This window comes from Lithobates pipiens, unplaced genomic scaffold (genome assembly GCF_037356315.1).
Source record: "Lithobates pipiens isolate NorthernLeopardFrog02 unplaced genomic scaffold, aLitPip1_a1.2 Scaffold_8, whole genome shotgun sequence".
NCBI classification, from domain to species: Eukaryota; Metazoa; Chordata; class Amphibia; order Anura; family Ranidae; genus Lithobates; species Lithobates pipiens.
The window spans coordinates 573,060,239-573,076,181 of NW_027507903.1; the positions used below are offsets into that span (position 1 = coordinate 573,060,239).

General features: G+C 49.8%; 37 non-coding genes across 37 annotated transcripts; all 37 read left to right on the forward strand.

Moving 5' to 3' along the window:
• The first annotated feature begins 245 nt into the window (after positions 1 to 245).
• TRNAR-ACG (transfer RNA arginine (anticodon ACG)) lies at positions 246 to 318 on the forward strand. Its single transcript has one exon. It is a non-coding gene; the product is annotated as a tRNA-Arg (tRNA).
• An 8-nt stretch (positions 319 to 326) lies between these two features.
• On the forward strand, positions 327 to 398 carry TRNAH-GUG (transfer RNA histidin (anticodon GUG)). Its single transcript has one exon. It is a non-coding gene; the product is annotated as a tRNA-His (tRNA).
• Positions 399 to 1,103: 705 nt separating this feature from the next.
• TRNAR-ACG (transfer RNA arginine (anticodon ACG)) lies at positions 1,104 to 1,176 on the forward strand. The gene has a single exon. It is a non-coding gene; the product is annotated as a tRNA-Arg (tRNA).
• An 8-nt stretch (positions 1,177 to 1,184) lies between these two features.
• TRNAH-GUG (transfer RNA histidin (anticodon GUG)) lies at positions 1,185 to 1,256 on the forward strand. The gene has a single exon. It is a non-coding gene; the product is annotated as a tRNA-His (tRNA).
• Positions 1,257 to 1,961: 705 nt separating this feature from the next.
• TRNAR-ACG (transfer RNA arginine (anticodon ACG)) lies at positions 1,962 to 2,034 on the forward strand. Its single transcript has one exon. It is a non-coding gene; the product is annotated as a tRNA-Arg (tRNA).
• Positions 2,035 to 2,042: 8 nt separating this feature from the next.
• TRNAH-GUG (transfer RNA histidin (anticodon GUG)) lies at positions 2,043 to 2,114 on the forward strand. Its single transcript has one exon. It is a non-coding gene; the product is annotated as a tRNA-His (tRNA).
• A 705-nt stretch (positions 2,115 to 2,819) lies between these two features.
• Positions 2,820 to 2,892, forward strand: TRNAR-ACG (transfer RNA arginine (anticodon ACG)). Its single transcript has one exon. It is a non-coding gene; the product is annotated as a tRNA-Arg (tRNA).
• Positions 2,893 to 2,900: 8 nt separating this feature from the next.
• On the forward strand, positions 2,901 to 2,972 carry TRNAH-GUG (transfer RNA histidin (anticodon GUG)). The gene has a single exon. It is a non-coding gene; the product is annotated as a tRNA-His (tRNA).
• Positions 2,973 to 3,677: 705 nt separating this feature from the next.
• Positions 3,678 to 3,750, forward strand: TRNAR-ACG (transfer RNA arginine (anticodon ACG)). The gene has a single exon. It is a non-coding gene; the product is annotated as a tRNA-Arg (tRNA).
• An 8-nt stretch (positions 3,751 to 3,758) lies between these two features.
• On the forward strand, positions 3,759 to 3,830 carry TRNAH-GUG (transfer RNA histidin (anticodon GUG)). Its single transcript has one exon. It is a non-coding gene; the product is annotated as a tRNA-His (tRNA).
• Positions 3,831 to 4,535: 705 nt separating this feature from the next.
• On the forward strand, positions 4,536 to 4,608 carry TRNAR-ACG (transfer RNA arginine (anticodon ACG)). The gene has a single exon. It is a non-coding gene; the product is annotated as a tRNA-Arg (tRNA).
• An 8-nt stretch (positions 4,609 to 4,616) lies between these two features.
• On the forward strand, positions 4,617 to 4,688 carry TRNAH-GUG (transfer RNA histidin (anticodon GUG)). Its single transcript has one exon. It is a non-coding gene; the product is annotated as a tRNA-His (tRNA).
• Positions 4,689 to 5,393: 705 nt separating this feature from the next.
• Positions 5,394 to 5,466, forward strand: TRNAR-ACG (transfer RNA arginine (anticodon ACG)). Its single transcript has one exon. It is a non-coding gene; the product is annotated as a tRNA-Arg (tRNA).
• Positions 5,467 to 5,474: 8 nt separating this feature from the next.
• On the forward strand, positions 5,475 to 5,546 carry TRNAH-GUG (transfer RNA histidin (anticodon GUG)). The gene has a single exon. It is a non-coding gene; the product is annotated as a tRNA-His (tRNA).
• A 707-nt stretch (positions 5,547 to 6,253) lies between these two features.
• On the forward strand, positions 6,254 to 6,326 carry TRNAR-ACG (transfer RNA arginine (anticodon ACG)). The gene has a single exon. It is a non-coding gene; the product is annotated as a tRNA-Arg (tRNA).
• Positions 6,327 to 6,334: 8 nt separating this feature from the next.
• Positions 6,335 to 6,406, forward strand: TRNAH-GUG (transfer RNA histidin (anticodon GUG)). Its single transcript has one exon. It is a non-coding gene; the product is annotated as a tRNA-His (tRNA).
• Positions 6,407 to 7,192: 786 nt separating this feature from the next.
• TRNAH-GUG (transfer RNA histidin (anticodon GUG)) lies at positions 7,193 to 7,264 on the forward strand. Its single transcript has one exon. It is a non-coding gene; the product is annotated as a tRNA-His (tRNA).
• A 705-nt stretch (positions 7,265 to 7,969) lies between these two features.
• On the forward strand, positions 7,970 to 8,042 carry TRNAR-ACG (transfer RNA arginine (anticodon ACG)). The gene has a single exon. It is a non-coding gene; the product is annotated as a tRNA-Arg (tRNA).
• Positions 8,043 to 8,050: 8 nt separating this feature from the next.
• Positions 8,051 to 8,122, forward strand: TRNAH-GUG (transfer RNA histidin (anticodon GUG)). Its single transcript has one exon. It is a non-coding gene; the product is annotated as a tRNA-His (tRNA).
• A 705-nt stretch (positions 8,123 to 8,827) lies between these two features.
• On the forward strand, positions 8,828 to 8,900 carry TRNAR-ACG (transfer RNA arginine (anticodon ACG)). The gene has a single exon. It is a non-coding gene; the product is annotated as a tRNA-Arg (tRNA).
• An 8-nt stretch (positions 8,901 to 8,908) lies between these two features.
• Positions 8,909 to 8,980, forward strand: TRNAH-GUG (transfer RNA histidin (anticodon GUG)). The gene has a single exon. It is a non-coding gene; the product is annotated as a tRNA-His (tRNA).
• Positions 8,981 to 9,685: 705 nt separating this feature from the next.
• On the forward strand, positions 9,686 to 9,758 carry TRNAR-ACG (transfer RNA arginine (anticodon ACG)). The gene has a single exon. It is a non-coding gene; the product is annotated as a tRNA-Arg (tRNA).
• Positions 9,759 to 9,766: 8 nt separating this feature from the next.
• TRNAH-GUG (transfer RNA histidin (anticodon GUG)) lies at positions 9,767 to 9,838 on the forward strand. The gene has a single exon. It is a non-coding gene; the product is annotated as a tRNA-His (tRNA).
• Positions 9,839 to 10,543: 705 nt separating this feature from the next.
• TRNAR-ACG (transfer RNA arginine (anticodon ACG)) lies at positions 10,544 to 10,616 on the forward strand. The gene has a single exon. It is a non-coding gene; the product is annotated as a tRNA-Arg (tRNA).
• An 8-nt stretch (positions 10,617 to 10,624) lies between these two features.
• Positions 10,625 to 10,696, forward strand: TRNAH-GUG (transfer RNA histidin (anticodon GUG)). The gene has a single exon. It is a non-coding gene; the product is annotated as a tRNA-His (tRNA).
• Positions 10,697 to 11,401: 705 nt separating this feature from the next.
• Positions 11,402 to 11,474, forward strand: TRNAR-ACG (transfer RNA arginine (anticodon ACG)). Its single transcript has one exon. It is a non-coding gene; the product is annotated as a tRNA-Arg (tRNA).
• An 8-nt stretch (positions 11,475 to 11,482) lies between these two features.
• TRNAH-GUG (transfer RNA histidin (anticodon GUG)) lies at positions 11,483 to 11,554 on the forward strand. Its single transcript has one exon. It is a non-coding gene; the product is annotated as a tRNA-His (tRNA).
• Positions 11,555 to 12,259: 705 nt separating this feature from the next.
• TRNAR-ACG (transfer RNA arginine (anticodon ACG)) lies at positions 12,260 to 12,332 on the forward strand. Its single transcript has one exon. It is a non-coding gene; the product is annotated as a tRNA-Arg (tRNA).
• An 8-nt stretch (positions 12,333 to 12,340) lies between these two features.
• Positions 12,341 to 12,412, forward strand: TRNAH-GUG (transfer RNA histidin (anticodon GUG)). The gene has a single exon. It is a non-coding gene; the product is annotated as a tRNA-His (tRNA).
• Positions 12,413 to 13,117: 705 nt separating this feature from the next.
• Positions 13,118 to 13,190, forward strand: TRNAR-ACG (transfer RNA arginine (anticodon ACG)). Its single transcript has one exon. It is a non-coding gene; the product is annotated as a tRNA-Arg (tRNA).
• An 8-nt stretch (positions 13,191 to 13,198) lies between these two features.
• TRNAH-GUG (transfer RNA histidin (anticodon GUG)) lies at positions 13,199 to 13,270 on the forward strand. The gene has a single exon. It is a non-coding gene; the product is annotated as a tRNA-His (tRNA).
• Positions 13,271 to 13,975: 705 nt separating this feature from the next.
• On the forward strand, positions 13,976 to 14,048 carry TRNAR-ACG (transfer RNA arginine (anticodon ACG)). The gene has a single exon. It is a non-coding gene; the product is annotated as a tRNA-Arg (tRNA).
• Positions 14,049 to 14,056: 8 nt separating this feature from the next.
• TRNAH-GUG (transfer RNA histidin (anticodon GUG)) lies at positions 14,057 to 14,128 on the forward strand. The gene has a single exon. It is a non-coding gene; the product is annotated as a tRNA-His (tRNA).
• Positions 14,129 to 14,833: 705 nt separating this feature from the next.
• Positions 14,834 to 14,906, forward strand: TRNAR-ACG (transfer RNA arginine (anticodon ACG)). The gene has a single exon. It is a non-coding gene; the product is annotated as a tRNA-Arg (tRNA).
• Positions 14,907 to 14,914: 8 nt separating this feature from the next.
• Positions 14,915 to 14,986, forward strand: TRNAH-GUG (transfer RNA histidin (anticodon GUG)). The gene has a single exon. It is a non-coding gene; the product is annotated as a tRNA-His (tRNA).
• A 707-nt stretch (positions 14,987 to 15,693) lies between these two features.
• Positions 15,694 to 15,766, forward strand: TRNAR-ACG (transfer RNA arginine (anticodon ACG)). The gene has a single exon. It is a non-coding gene; the product is annotated as a tRNA-Arg (tRNA).
• An 8-nt stretch (positions 15,767 to 15,774) lies between these two features.
• Positions 15,775 to 15,846, forward strand: TRNAH-GUG (transfer RNA histidin (anticodon GUG)). The gene has a single exon. It is a non-coding gene; the product is annotated as a tRNA-His (tRNA).
• Positions 15,847 to 15,943: the final 97 nt, after the last annotated feature.

Here is a 15,943-nt window from a genome sequence, read left to right on the forward strand (position 1 = left end):
AACACCACCTGTGGGCCACATAGAATGAGATTGTAACATTATTAGCCTTTGCCATTTTCACAACTATCGAGCAGCCATAAGCAGTGATGTGACAGCAACTGAGAAGGCCTGAGCACTTTCCTTTCCATTAGAAATTCAGCAGAAAGTTAGCCGTTTATCTCTGGAATGGCTGAGATGGTGTCGATTGGCTTCTGCAGCTAGAATGCCCTTTGTGAAGGCTTAGCAAAGAGTCAGGGCCAGGTGCAGGGCCAGTGGCGCAATGGATAACGCGTCTGACTACGGATCAGAAGATTGTAGGTTCGACTCCTACCTGGCTCGTTGACAATGCCGTGATCGTATAGTGGTTAGTACTCTGCGTTGTGGCCGCAGCAACCCCGGTTCGAATCCGGGTCACGGCATCTTTATGCGCTGGATGAAGTGTAATGTCCACAGTCACGCCCATGCCAGTTCGGACCCCTGAAGGTACACAAGGAGCAAGAAGTCTCTCTCTCTCTCTCTCTCTAAGACCGCTTCTTGCAACCAGCACCAACTCTGTGATATAGGATACCTTGATACTATCCTAGCGTCGGTCGATTACAATGTGGCAGGCCGTAGTCAGATCACTAAAGGATTGGTCAACAGGCCAAGGTGTATCCTGCCATGTCATGCTACACCCGCTGTAACACAAACTTGGGGCCATGCGAACTCTACAACAGTGGCCTTTGAAGGTAACAGCAGAGAGTGAAAAGTCTTTCTTTGAAGGCCAGTGGGATGTACATTTTGGACAGCGAGGACCACTGCTTTTCGAGAGGCACGAAAGTAGGCAGCCATCTATGTGGAAGTGAAACAACCGTCCTATAAGGTGGAGGGGTTTCCTTCAACACCACCTGTGGGCCACATAGAATGAGATTGTAACATTATTAGCCTTTGCCATTTTCACAACTATCGAGCAGCCATAAGCAGTGATGTGACAGCAACTGAGAAGGCCTGAGCACTTTCCTTTCCATTAGAAATTCAGCAGAAAGTTAGCCGTTTATCTCTGGAATGGCTGAGATGGTGTCGATTGGCTTCTGCAGCTAGAATGCCCTTTGTGAAGGCTTAGCAAAGAGTCAGGGCCAGGTGCAGGGCCAGTGGCGCAATGGATAACGCGTCTGACTACGGATCAGAAGATTGTAGGTTCGACTCCTACCTGGCTCGTTGACAATGCCGTGATCGTATAGTGGTTAGTACTCTGCGTTGTGGCCGCAGCAACCCCGGTTCGAATCCGGGTCACGGCATCTTTATGCGCTGGATGAAGTGTAATGTCCACAGTCACGCCCATGCCAGTTCGGACCCCTGAAGGTACACAAGGAGCAGGAAGTCTCTCTCTCTCTCTCTCTCTAAGACCGCTTCTTGCAACCAGCACCAACTCTGTGATATAGGATACCTTGATACTATCCTAGCGTCGGTCGATTACAATGTGGCAGGCCGTAGTCAGATCACTAAAGGATTGGTCAACAGGCCAAGGTGTATCCTGCCATGTCATGCTACACCCGCTGTAACACAAACTTGGGGCCATGCGAACTCTACAACAGTGGCCTTTGAAGGTAACAGCAGAGAGTGAAAAGTCTTTCTTTGAAGGCCAGTGGGATGTACATTTTGGACAGCGAGGACCACTGCTTTTCGAGAGGCACGAAAGTAGGCAGCCATCTATGTGGAAGTGAAACAACCGTCCTATAAGGTGGAGGGGTTTCCTTCAACACCACCTGTGGGCCACATAGAATGAGATTGTAACATTATTAGCCTTTGCCATTTTCACAACTATCGAGCAGCCATAAGCAGTGATGTGACAGCAACTGAGAAGGCCTGAGCACTTTCCTTTCCATTAGAAATTCAGCAGAAAGTTAGCCGTTTATCTCTGGAATGGCTGAGATGGTGTCGATTGGCTTCTGCAGCTAGAATGCCCTTTGTGAAGGCTTAGCAAAGAGTCAGGGCCAGGTGCAGGGCCAGTGGCGCAATGGATAACGCGTCTGACTACGGATCAGAAGATTGTAGGTTCGACTCCTACCTGGCTCGTTGACAATGCCGTGATCGTATAGTGGTTAGTACTCTGCGTTGTGGCCGCAGCAACCCCGGTTCGAATCCGGGTCACGGCATCTTTATGCGCTGGATGAAGTGTAATGTCCACAGTCACGCCCATGCCAGTTCGGACCCCTGAAGGTACACAAGGAGCAGGAAGTCTCTCTCTCTCTCTCTCTCTAAGACCGCTTCTTGCAACCAGCACCAACTCTGTGATATAGGATACCTTGATACTATCCTAGCGTCGGTCGATTACAATGTGGCAGGCCGTAGTCAGATCACTAAAGGATTGGTCAACAGGCCAAGGTGTATCCTGCCATGTCATGCTACACCCGCTGTAACACAAACTTGGGGCCATGCGAACTCTACAACAGTGGCCTTTGAAGGTAACAGCAGAGAGTGAAAAGTCTTTCTTTGAAGGCCAGTGGGATGTACATTTTGGACAGCGAGGACCACTGCTTTTCGAGAGGCACGAAAGTAGGCAGCCATCTATGTGGAAGTGAAACAACCGTCCTATAAGGTGGAGGGGTTTCCTTCAACACCACCTGTGGGCCACATAGAATGAGATTGTAACATTATTAGCCTTTGCCATTTTCACAACTATCGAGCAGCCATAAGCAGTGATGTGACAGCAACTGAGAAGGCCTGAGCACTTTCCTTTCCATTAGAAATTCAGCAGAAAGTTAGCCGTTTATCTCTGGAATGGCTGAGATGGTGTCGATTGGCTTCTGCAGCTAGAATGCCCTTTGTGAAGGCTTAGCAAAGAGTCAGGGCCAGGTGCAGGGCCAGTGGCGCAATGGATAACGCGTCTGACTACGGATCAGAAGATTGTAGGTTCGACTCCTACCTGGCTCGTTGACAATGCCGTGATCGTATAGTGGTTAGTACTCTGCGTTGTGGCCGCAGCAACCCCGGTTCGAATCCGGGTCACGGCATCTTTATGCGCTGGATGAAGTGTAATGTCCACAGTCACGCCCATGCCAGTTCGGACCCCTGAAGGTACACAAGGAGCAGGAAGTCTCTCTCTCTCTCTCTCTCTAAGACCGCTTCTTGCAACCAGCACCAACTCTGTGATATAGGATACCTTGATACTATCCTAGCGTCGGTCGATTACAATGTGGCAGGCCGTAGTCAGATCACTAAAGGATTGGTCAACAGGCCAAGGTGTATCCTGCCATGTCATGCTACACCCGCTGTAACACAAACTTGGGGCCATGCGAACTCTACAACAGTGGCCTTTGAAGGTAACAGCAGAGAGTGAAAAGTCTTTCTTTGAAGGCCAGTGGGATGTACATTTTGGACAGCGAGGACCACTGCTTTTCGAGAGGCACGAAAGTAGGCAGCCATCTATGTGGAAGTGAAACAACCGTCCTATAAGGTGGAGGGGTTTCCTTCAACACCACCTGTGGGCCACATAGAATGAGATTGTAACATTATTAGCCTTTGCCATTTTCACAACTATCGAGCAGCCATAAGCAGTGATGTGACAGCAACTGAGAAGGCCTGAGCACTTTCCTTTCCATTAGAAATTCAGCAGAAAGTTAGCCGTTTATCTCTGGAATGGCTGAGATGGTGTCGATTGGCTTCTGCAGCTAGAATGCCCTTTGTGAAGGCTTAGCAAAGAGTCAGGGCCAGGTGCAGGGCCAGTGGCGCAATGGATAACGCGTCTGACTACGGATCAGAAGATTGTAGGTTCGACTCCTACCTGGCTCGTTGACAATGCCGTGATCGTATAGTGGTTAGTACTCTGCGTTGTGGCCGCAGCAACCCCGGTTCGAATCCGGGTCACGGCATCTTTATGCGCTGGATGAAGTGTAATGTCCACAGTCACGCCCATGCCAGTTCGGACCCCTGAAGGTACACAAGGAGCAGGAAGTCTCTCTCTCTCTCTCTCTCTAAGACCGCTTCTTGCAACCAGCACCAACTCTGTGATATAGGATACCTTGATACTATCCTAGCGTCGGTCGATTACAATGTGGCAGGCCGTAGTCAGATCACTAAAGGATTGGTCAACAGGCCAAGGTGTATCCTGCCATGTCATGCTACACCCGCTGTAACACAAACTTGGGGCCATGCGAACTCTACAACAGTGGCCTTTGAAGGTAACAGCAGAGAGTGAAAAGTCTTTCTTTGAAGGCCAGTGGGATGTACATTTTGGACAGCGAGGACCACTGCTTTTCGAGAGGCACGAAAGTAGGCAGCCATCTATGTGGAAGTGAAACAACCGTCCTATAAGGTGGAGGGGTTTCCTTCAACACCACCTGTGGGCCACATAGAATGAGATTGTAACATTATTAGCCTTTGCCATTTTCACAACTATCGAGCAGCCATAAGCAGTGATGTGACAGCAACTGAGAAGGCCTGAGCACTTTCCTTTCCATTAGAAATTCAGCAGAAAGTTAGCCGTTTATCTCTGGAATGGCTGAGATGGTGTCGATTGGCTTCTGCAGCTAGAATGCCCTTTGTGAAGGCTTAGCAAAGAGTCAGGGCCAGGTGCAGGGCCAGTGGCGCAATGGATAACGCGTCTGACTACGGATCAGAAGATTGTAGGTTCGACTCCTACCTGGCTCGTTGACAATGCCGTGATCGTATAGTGGTTAGTACTCTGCGTTGTGGCCGCAGCAACCCCGGTTCGAATCCGGGTCACGGCATCTTTATGCGCTGGATGAAGTGTAATGTCCACAGTCACGCCCATGCCAGTTCGGACCCCTGAAGGTACACAAGGAGCAGGAAGTCTCTCTCTCTCTCTCTCTCTAAGACCGCTTCTTGCAACCAGCACCAACTCTGTGATATAGGATACCTTGATACTATCCTAGCGTCGGTCGATTACAATGTGGCAGGCCGTAGTCAGATCACTAAAGGATTGGTCAACAGGCCAAGGTGTATCCTGCCATGTCATGCTACACCCGCTGTAACACAAACTTGGGGCCATGCGAACTCTACAACAGTGGCCTTTGAAGGTAACAGCAGAGAGTGAAAAGTCTTTCTTTGAAGGCCAGTGGGATGTACATTTTGGACAGCGAGGACCACTGCTTTTCGAGAGGCACGAAAGTAGGCAGCCATCTATGTGGAAGTGAAACAACCGTCCTATAAGGTGGAGGGGTTTCCTTCAACACCACCTGTGGGCCACATAGAATGAGATTGTAACATTATTAGCCTTTGCCATTTTCACAACTATCGAGCAGCCATAAGCAGTGATGTGACAGCAACTGAGAAGGCCTGAGCACTTTCCTTTCCATTAGAAATTCAGCAGAAAGTTAGCCGTTTATCTCTGGAATGGCTGAGATGGTGTCGATTGGCTTCTGCAGCTAGAATGCCCTTTGTGAAGGCTTAGCAAAGAGTCAGGGCCAGGTGCAGGGCCAGTGGCGCAATGGATAACGCGTCTGACTACGGATCAGAAGATTGTAGGTTCGACTCCTACCTGGCTCGTTGACAATGCCGTGATCGTATAGTGGTTAGTACTCTGCGTTGTGGCCGCAGCAACCCCGGTTCGAATCCGGGTCACGGCATCTTTATGCGCTGGATGAAGTGTAATGTCCACAGTCACGCCCATGCCAGTTCGGACCCCTGAAGGTACACAAGGAGCAGGAAGTCTCTCTCTCTCTCTCTCTCTCTAAGACCGCTTCTTGCAACCAGCACCAACTCTGTGATATAGGATACCTTGATACTATCCTAGCGTCGGTCGATTACAATGTGGCAGGCCGTAGTCAGATCACTAAAGGATTGGTCAACAGGCCAAGGTGTATCCTGCCATGTCATGCTACACCCGCTGTAACACAAACTTGGGGCCATGCGAACTCTACAACAGTGGCCTTTGAAGGTAACAGCAGAGAGTGAAAAGTCTTTCTTTGAAGGCCAGTGGGATGTACATTTTGGACAGCGAGGACCACTGCTTTTCGAGAGGCACGAAAGTAGGCAGCCATCTATGTGGAAGTGAAACAACCGTCCTATAAGGTGGAGGGGTTTCCTTCAACACCACCTGTGGGCCACATAGAATGAGATTGTAACATTATTAGCCTTTGCCATTTTCACAACTATCGAGCAGCCATAAGCAGTGATGTGACAGCAACTGAGAAGGCCTGAGCACTTTCCTTTCCATTAGAAATTCAGCAGAAAGTTAGCCGTTTATCTCTGGAATGGCTGAGATGGTGTCGATTGGCTTCTGCAGCTAGAATGCCCTTTGTGAAGGCTTAGCAAAGAGTCAGGGCCAGGTGCAGGGCCAGTGGCGCAATGGATAACGCGTCTGACTACGGATCAGAAGATTGTAGGTTCGACTCCTACCTGGCTCGTTGACAATGCCGTGATCGTATAGTGGTTAGTACTCTGCGTTGTGGCCGCAGCAACCCCGGTTCGAATCCGGGTCACGGCATCTTTATGCGCTGGATGAAGTGTAATGTCCACAGTCACGCCCATGCCAGTTCGGACCCCTGAAGGTACACAAGGAGCAGGAAGTCTCTCTCTCTCTCTCTCTCTAAGACCGCTTCTTGCAACCAGCACCAACTCTGTGATATAGGATACCTTGATACTATCCTAGCGTCGGTCGATTACAATGTGGCAGGCCGTAGTCAGATCACTAAAGGATTGGTCAACAGGCCAAGGTGTATCCTGCCATGTCATGCTACACCCGCTGTAACACAAACTTGGGGCCATGCGAACTCTACAACAGTGGCCTTTGAAGGTAACAGCAGAGAGTGAAAAGTCTTTCTTTGAAGGCCAGTGGGATGTACATTTTGGACAGCGAGGACCACTGCTTTTCGAGAGGCACGAAAGTAGGCAGCCATCTATGTGGAAGTGAAACAACCGTCCTATAAGGTGGAGGGGTTTCCTTCAACACCACCTGTGGGCCACATAGAATGAGATTGTAACATTATTAGCCTTTGCCATTTTCACAACTATCGAGCAGCCATAAGCAGTGATGTGACAGCAACTGAGAAGGCCTGAGCACTTTCCTTTCCATTAGAAATTCAGCAGAAAGTTAGCCGTTTATCTCTGGAATGGCTGAGATGGTGTCGATTGGCTTCTGCAGCTAGAATGCCCTTTGTGAAGGCTTAGCAAAGAGTCAGGGCCAGGTGCAGGGCCAGTGGCGCAATGGATAACACGTCTGACTACGGATCAGAAGATTGTAGGTTCGACTCCTACCTGGCTCGTTGACAATGCCGTGATCGTATAGTGGTTAGTACTCTGCGTTGTGGCCGCAGCAACCCCGGTTCGAATCCGGGTCACGGCATCTTTATGCGCTGGATGAAGTGTAATGTCCACAGTCACGCCCATGCCAGTTCGGACCCCTGAAGGTACACAAGGAGCAGGAAGTCTCTCTCTCTCTCTCTCTCTAAGACCGCTTCTTGCAACCAGCACCAACTCTGTGATATAGGATACCTTGATACTATCCTAGCGTCGGTCGATTACAATGTGGCAGGCCGTAGTCAGATCACTAAAGGATTGGTCAACAGGCCAAGGTGTATCCTGCCATGTCATGCTACACCCGCTGTAACACAAACTTGGGGCCATGCGAACTCTACAACAGTGGCCTTTGAAGGTAACAGCAGAGAGTGAAAAGTCTTTCTTTGAAGGCCAGTGGGATGTACATTTTGGACAGCGAGGACCACTGCTTTTCGAGAGGCACGAAAGTAGGCAGCCATCTATGTGGAAGTGAAACAACCGTCCTATAAGGTGGAGGGGTTTCCTTCAACACCACCTGTGGGCCACATAGAATGAGATTGTAACATTATTAGCCTTTGCCATTTTCACAACTATCGAGCAGCCATAAGCAGTGATGTGACAGCAACTGAGAAGGCCTGAGCACTTTCCTTTCCATTAGAAATTCAGCAGAAAGTTAGCCGTTTATCTCTGGAATGGCTGAGATGGTGTCGATTGGCTTCTGCAGCTAGAATGCCCTTTGTGAAGGCTTAGCAAAGAGTCAGGGCCAGGTGCAGGGCCAGTGGCGCAATGGATAACGCGTCTGACTACGGATCAGAAGATTGTAGGTTCGACTCCTACCTGGCTCGTTGACAATGCCGTGATCGTATAGTGGTTAGTACTCTGCGTTGTGGCCGCAGCAACCCCGGTTCGAATCCGGGTCACGGCATCTTTATGCGCTGGATGAAGTGTAATGTCCACAGTCACGCCCATGCCAGTTCGGACCCCTGAAGGTACACAAGGAGCAGGAAGTCTCTCTCTCTCTCTCTCTCTAAGACCGCTTCTTGCAACCAGCACCAACTCTGTGATATAGGATACCTTGATACTATCCTAGCGTCGGTCGATTACAATGTGGCAGGCCGTAGTCAGATCACTAAAGGATTGGTCAACAGGCCAAGGTGTATCCTGCCATGTCATGCTACACCCGCTGTAACACAAACTTGGGGCCATGCGAACTCTACAACAGTGGCCTTTGAAGGTAACAGCAGAGAGTGAAAAGTCTTTCTTTGAAGGCCAGTGGGATGTACATTTTGGACAGCGAGGACCACTGCTTTTCGAGAGGCACGAAAGTAGGCAGCCATCTATGTGGAAGTGAAACAACCGTCCTATAAGGTGGAGGGGTTTCCTTCAACACCACCTGTGGGCCACATAGAATGAGATTGTAACATTATTAGCCTTTGCCATTTTCACAACTATCGAGCAGCCATAAGCAGTGATGTGACAGCAACTGAGAAGGCCTGAGCACTTTCCTTTCCATTAGAAATTCAGCAGAAAGTTAGCCGTTTATCTCTGGAATGGCTGAGATGGTGTCGATTGGCTTCTGCAGCTAGAATGCCCTTTGTGAAGGCTTAGCAAAGAGTCAGGGCCAGGTGCAGGGCCAGTGGCGCAATGGATAACGCGTCTGACTACGGATCAGAAGATTGTAGGTTCGACTCCTACCTGGCTCGTTGACAATGCCGTGATCGTATAGTGGTTAGTACTCTGCGTTGTGGCCGCAGCAACCCCGGTTCGAATCCGGGTCACGGCATCTTTATGCGCTGGATGAAGTGTAATGTCCACAGTCACGCCCATGCCAGTTCGGACCCCTGAAGGTACACAAGGAGCAGGAAGTCTCTCTCTCTCTCTCTCTCTAAGACCGCTTCTTGCAACCAGCACCAACTCTGTGATATAGGATACCTTGATACTATCCTAGCGTCGGTCGATTACAATGTGGCAGGCCGTAGTCAGATCACTAAAGGATTGGTCAACAGGCCAAGGTGTATCCTGCCATGTCATGCTACACCCGCTGTAACACAAACTTGGGGCCATGCGAACTCTACAACAGTGGCCTTTGAAGGTAACAGCAGAGAGTGAAAAGTCTTTCTTTGAAGGCCAGTGGGATGTACATTTTGGACAGCGAGGACCACTGCTTTTCGAGAGGCACGAAAGTAGGCAGCCATCTATGTGGAAGTGAAACAACCGTCCTATAAGGTGGAGGGGTTTCCTTCAACACCACCTGTGGGCCACATAGAATGAGATTGTAACATTATTAGCCTTTGCCATTTTCACAACTATCGAGCAGCCATAAGCAGTGATGTGACAGCAACTGAGAAGGCCTGAGCACTTTCCTTTCCATTAGAAATTCAGCAGAAAGTTAGCCGTTTATCTCTGGAATGGCTGAGATGGTGTCGATTGGCTTCTGCAGCTAGAATGCCCTTTGTGAAGGCTTAGCAAAGAGTCAGGGCCAGGTGCAGGGCCAGTGGCGCAATGGATAACGCGTCTGACTACGGATCAGAAGATTGTAGGTTCGACTCCTACCTGGCTCGTTGACAATGCCGTGATCGTATAGTGGTTAGTACTCTGCGTTGTGGCCGCAGCAACCCCGGTTCGAATCCGGGTCACGGCATCTTTATGCGCTGGATGAAGTGTAATGTCCACAGTCACGCCCATGCCAGTTCGGACCCCTGAAGGTACACAAGGAGCAGGAAGTCTCTCTCTCTCTCTCTCTCTAAGACCGCTTCTTGCAACCAGCACCAACTCTGTGATATAGGATACCTTGATACTATCCTAGCGTCGGTCGATTACAATGTGGCAGGCCGTAGTCAGATCACTAAAGGATTGGTCAACAGGCCAAGGTGTATCCTGCCATGTCATGCTACACCCGCTGTAACACAAACTTGGGGCCATGCGAACTCTACAACAGTGGCCTTTGAAGGTAACAGCAGAGAGTGAAAAGTCTTTCTTTGAAGGCCAGTGGGATGTACATTTTGGACAGCGAGGACCACTGCTTTTCGAGAGGCACGAAAGTAGGCAGCCATCTATGTGGAAGTGAAACAACCGTCCTATAAGGTGGAGGGGTTTCCTTCAACACCACCTGTGGGCCACATAGAATGAGATTGTAACATTATTAGCCTTTGCCATTTTCACAACTATCGAGCAGCCATAAGCAGTGATGTGACAGCAACTGAGAAGGCCTGAGCACTTTCCTTTCCATTAGAAATTCAGCAGAAAGTTAGCCGTTTATCTCTGGAATGGCTGAGATGGTGTCGATTGGCTTCTGCAGCTAGAATGCCCTTTGTGAAGGCTTAGCAAAGAGTCAGGGCCAGGTGCAGGGCCAGTGGCGCAATGGATAACGCGTCTGACTACGGATCAGAAGATTGTAGGTTCGACTCCTACCTGGCTCGTTGACAATGCCGTGATCGTATAGTGGTTAGTACTCTGCGTTGTGGCCGCAGCAACCCCGGTTCGAATCCGGGTCACGGCATCTTTATGCGCTGGATGAAGTGTAATGTCCACAGTCACGCCCATGCCAGTTCGGACCCCTGAAGGTACACAAGGAGCAGGAAGTCTCTCTCTCTCTCTCTCTCTAAGACCGCTTCTTGCAACCAGCACCAACTCTGTGATATAGGATACCTTGATACTATCCTAGCGTCGGTCGATTACAATGTGGCAGGCCGTAGTCAGATCACTAAAGGATTGGTCAACAGGCCAAGGTGTATCCTGCCATGTCATGCTACACCCGCTGTAACACAAACTTGGGGCCATGCGAACTCTACAACAGTGGCCTTTGAAGGTAACAGCAGAGAGTGAAAAGTCTTTCTTTGAAGGCCAGTGGGATGTACATTTTGGACAGCGAGGACCACTGCTTTTCGAGAGGCACGAAAGTAGGCAGCCATCTATGTGGAAGTGAAACAACCGTCCTATAAGGTGGAGGGGTTTCCTTCAACACCACCTGTGGGCCACATAGAATGAGATTGTAACATTATTAGCCTTTGCCATTTTCACAACTATCGAGCAGCCATAAGCAGTGATGTGACAGCAACTGAGAAGGCCTGAGCACTTTCCTTTCCATTAGAAATTCAGCAGAAAGTTAGCCGTTTATCTCTGGAATGGCTGAGATGGTGTCGATTGGCTTCTGCAGCTAGAATGCCCTTTGTGAAGGCTTAGCAAAGAGTCAGGGCCAGGTGCAGGGCCAGTGGCGCAATGGATAACGCGTCTGACTACGGATCAGAAGATTGTAGGTTCGACTCCTACCTGGCTCGTTGACAATGCCGTGATCGTATAGTGGTTAGTACTCTGCGTTGTGGCCGCAGCAACCCCGGTTCGAATCCGGGTCACGGCATCTTTATGCGCTGGATGAAGTGTAATGTCCACAGTCACGCCCATGCCAGTTCGGACCCCTGAAGGTACACAAGGAGCAGGAAGTCTCTCTCTCTCTCTCTCTCTAAGACCGCTTCTTGCAACCAGCACCAACTCTGTGATATAGGATACCTTGATACTATCCTAGCGTCGGTCGATTACAATGTGGCAGGCCGTAGTCAGATCACTAAAGGATTGGTCAACAGGCCAAGGTGTATCCTGCCATGTCATGCTACACCCGCTGTAACACAAACTTGGGGCCATGCGAACTCTACAACAGTGGCCTTTGAAGGTAACAGCAGAGAGTGAAAAGTCTTTCTTTGAAGGCCAGTGGGATGTACATTTTGGACAGCGAGGACCACTGCTTTTCGAGAGGCACGAAAGTAGGCAGCCATCTATGTGGAAGTGAAACAACCGTCCTATAAGGTGGAGGGGTTTCCTTCAACACCACCTGTGGGCCACATAGAATGAGATTGTAACATTATTAGCCTTTGCCATTTTCACAACTATCGAGCAGCCATAAGCAGTGATGTGACAGCAACTGAGAAGGCCTGAGCACTTTCCTTTCCATTAGAAATTCAGCAGAAAGTTAGCCGTTTATCTCTGGAATGGCTGAGATGGTGTCGATTGGCTTCTGCAGCTAGAATGCCCTTTGTGAAGGCTTAGCAAAGAGTCAGGGCCAGGTGCAGGGCCAGTGGCGCAATGGATAACGCGTCTGACTACGGATCAGAAGATTGTAGGTTCGACTCCTACCTGGCTCGTTGACAATGCCGTGATCGTATAGTGGTTAGTACTCTGCGTTGTGGCCGCAGCAACCCCGGTTCGAATCCGGGTCACGGCATCTTTATGCGCTGGATGAAGTGTAATGTCCACAGTCACGCCCATGCCAGTTCGGACCCCTGAAGGTACACAAGGAGCAGGAAGTCTCTCTCTCTCTCTCTCTCTAAGACCGCTTCTTGCAACCAGCACCAACTCTGTGATATAGGATACCTTGATACTATCCTAGCGTCGGTCGATTACAATGTGGCAGGCCGTAGTCAGATCACTAAAGGATTGGTCAACAGGCCAAGGTGTATCCTGCCATGTCATGCTACACCCGCTGTAACACAAACTTGGGGCCATGCGAACTCTACAACAGTGGCCTTTGAAGGTAACAGCAGAGAGTGAAAAGTCTTTCTTTGAAGGCCAGTGGGATGTACATTTTGGACAGCGAGGACCACTGCTTTTCGAGAGGCACGAAAGTAGGCAGCCATCTATGTGGAAGTGAAACAACCGTCCTATAAGGTGGAGGGGTTTCCTTCAACACCACCTGTGGGCCACATAGAATGAGATTGTAACATTATTAGCCTTTGCCATTTTCACAACTATCGAGCAGCCATAAGCAGTGATGTGACAGCAACTGAGAAGGCCTGAGCACTTTCCTTTCCATTAGAAATTCAGCAGAAAGTTAGCCGTTTATCTCTGGAATGGCTGAGATGGTGTCGATTGGCTTCTGCAGCTAGAATGCCCTTTGTGAAGGCTTAGCAAAGAGTCAGGGCCAGGTGCAGGGCCAGTGGCGCAATGGATAACGCGTCTGACTACGGATCAGAAGATTGTAGGTTCGACTCCTACCTGGCTCGTTGACAATGCCGTGATCGTATAGTGGTTAGTACTCTGCGTTGTGGCCGCAGCAACCCCGGTTCGAATCCGGGTCACGGCATCTTTATGCGCTGGATGAAGTGTAATGTCCACAGTCACGCCCATGCCAGTTCGGACCCCTGAAGGTACACAAGGAGCAGGAAGTCTCTCTCTCTCTCTCTCTCTAAGACCGCTTCTTGCAACCAGCACCAACTCTGTGATATAGGATACCTTGATACTATCCTAGCGTCGGTCGATTACAATGTGGCAGGCCGTAGTCAGATCACTAAAGGATTGGTCAACAGGCCAAGGTGTATCCTGCCATGTCATGCTACACCCGCTGTAACACAAACTTGGGGCCATGCGAACTCTACAACAGTGGCCTTTGAAGGTAACAGCAGAGAGTGAAAAGTCTTTCTTTGAAGGCCAGTGGGATGTACATTTTGGACAGCGAGGACCACTGCTTTTCGAGAGGCACGAAAGTAGGCAGCCATCTATGTGGAAGTGAAACAACCGTCCTATAAGGTGGAGGGGTTTCCTTCAACACCACCTGTGGGCCACATAGAATGAGATTGTAACATTATTAGCCTTTGCCATTTTCACAACTATCGAGCAGCCATAAGCAGTGATGTGACAGCAACTGAGAAGGCCTGAGCACTTTCCTTTCCATTAGAAATTCAGCAGAAAGTTAGCCGTTTATCTCTGGAATGGCTGAGATGGTGTCGATTGGCTTCTGCAGCTAGAATGCCCTTTGTGAAGGCTTAGCAAAGAGTCAGGGCCAGGTGCAGGGCCAGTGGCGCAATGGATAACGCGTCTGACTACGGATCAGAAGATTGTAGGTTCGACTCCTACCTGGCTCGTTGACAATGCCGTGATCGTATAGTGGTTAGTACTCTGCGTTGTGGCCGCAGCAACCCCGGTTCGAATCCGGGTCACGGCATCTTTATGCGCTGGATGAAGTGTAATGTCCACAGTCACGCCCATGCCAGTTCGGACCCCTGAAGGTACACAAGGAGCAGGAAGTCTCTCTCTCTCTCTCTCTCTAAGACCGCTTCTTGCAACCAGCACCAACTCTGTGATATAGGATACCTTGATACTATCCTAGCGTCGGTCGATTACAATGTGGCAGGCCGTAGTCAGATCACTAAAGGATTGGTCAACAGGCCAAGGTGTATCCTGCCATGTCATGCTACACCCGCTGTAACACAAACTTGGGGCCATGCGAACTCTACAACAGTGGCCTTTGAAGGTAACAGCAGAGAGTGAAAAGTCTTTCTTTGAAGGCCAGTGGGATGTACATTTTGGACAGCGAGGACCACTGCTTTTCGAGAGGCACGAAAGTAGGCAGCCATCTATGTGGAAGTGAAACAACCGTCCTATAAGGTGGAGGGGTTTCCTTCAACACCACCTGTGGGCCACATAGAATGAGATTGTAACATTATTAGCCTTTGCCATTTTCACAACTATCGAGCAGCCATAAGCAGTGATGTGACAGCAACTGAGAAGGCCTGAGCACTTTCCTTTCCATTAGAAATTCAGCAGAAAGTTAGCCGTTTATCTCTGGAATGGCTGAGATGGTGTCGATTGGCTTCTGCAGCTAGAATGCCCTTTGTGAAGGCTTAGCAAAGAGTCAGGGCCAGGTGCAGGGCCAGTGGCGCAATGGATAACGCGTCTGACTACGGATCAGAAGATTGTAGGTTCGACTCCTACCTGGCTCGTTGACAATGCCGTGATCGTATAGTGGTTAGTACTCTGCGTTGTGGCCGCAGCAACCCCGGTTCGAATCCGGGTCACGGCATCTTTATGCGCTGGATGAAGTGTAATGTCCACAGTCACGCCCATGCCAGTTCGGACCCCTGAAGGTACACAAGGAGCAGGAAGTCTCTCTCTCTCTCTCTCTCTCTAAGACCGCTTCTTGCAACCAGCACCAACTCTGTGATATAGGATACCTTGATACTATCCTAGCGTCGGTCGATTACAATGTGGCAGGCCGTAGTCAGATCACTAAAGGATTGGTCAACAGGCCAAGGTGTATCCTGCCATGTCATGCTACACCCGCTGTAACACAAACTTGGGGCCATGCGAACTCTACAACAGTGGCCTTTGAAGGTAACAGCAGAGAGTGAAAAGTCTTTCTTTGAAGGCCAGTGGGATGTACATTTTGGACAGCGAGGACCACTGCTTTTCGAGAGGCACGAAAGTAGGCAGCCATCTATGTGGAAGTGAAACAACCGTCCTATAAGGTGGAGGGGTTTCCTTCAACACCACCTGTGGGCCACATAGAATGAGATTGTAACATTATTAGCCTTTGCCATTTTCACAACTATCGAGCAGCCATAAGCAGTGATGTGACAGCAACTGAGAAGGCCTGAGCACTTTCCTTTCCATTAGAAATTCAGCAGAAAGTTAGCCGTTTATCTCTGGAATGGCTGAGATGGTGTCGATTGGCTTCTGCAGCTAGAATGCCCTTTGTGAAGGCTTAGCAAAGAGTCAGGGCCAGGTGCAGGGCCAGTGGCGCAATGGATAACGCGTCTGACTACGGATCAGAAGATTGTAGGTTCGACTCCTACCTGGCTCGTTGACAATGCCGTGATCGTATAGTGGTTAGTACTCTGCGTTGTGGCCGCAGCAACCCCGGTTCGAATCCGGGTCACGGCATCTTTATGCGCTGGATGAAGTGTAATGTCCACAGTCACGCCCATGCCAGTTCGGACCCCTGAAGGTACACAAGGAGCAGGAAGTCTCTCTCTCTCTC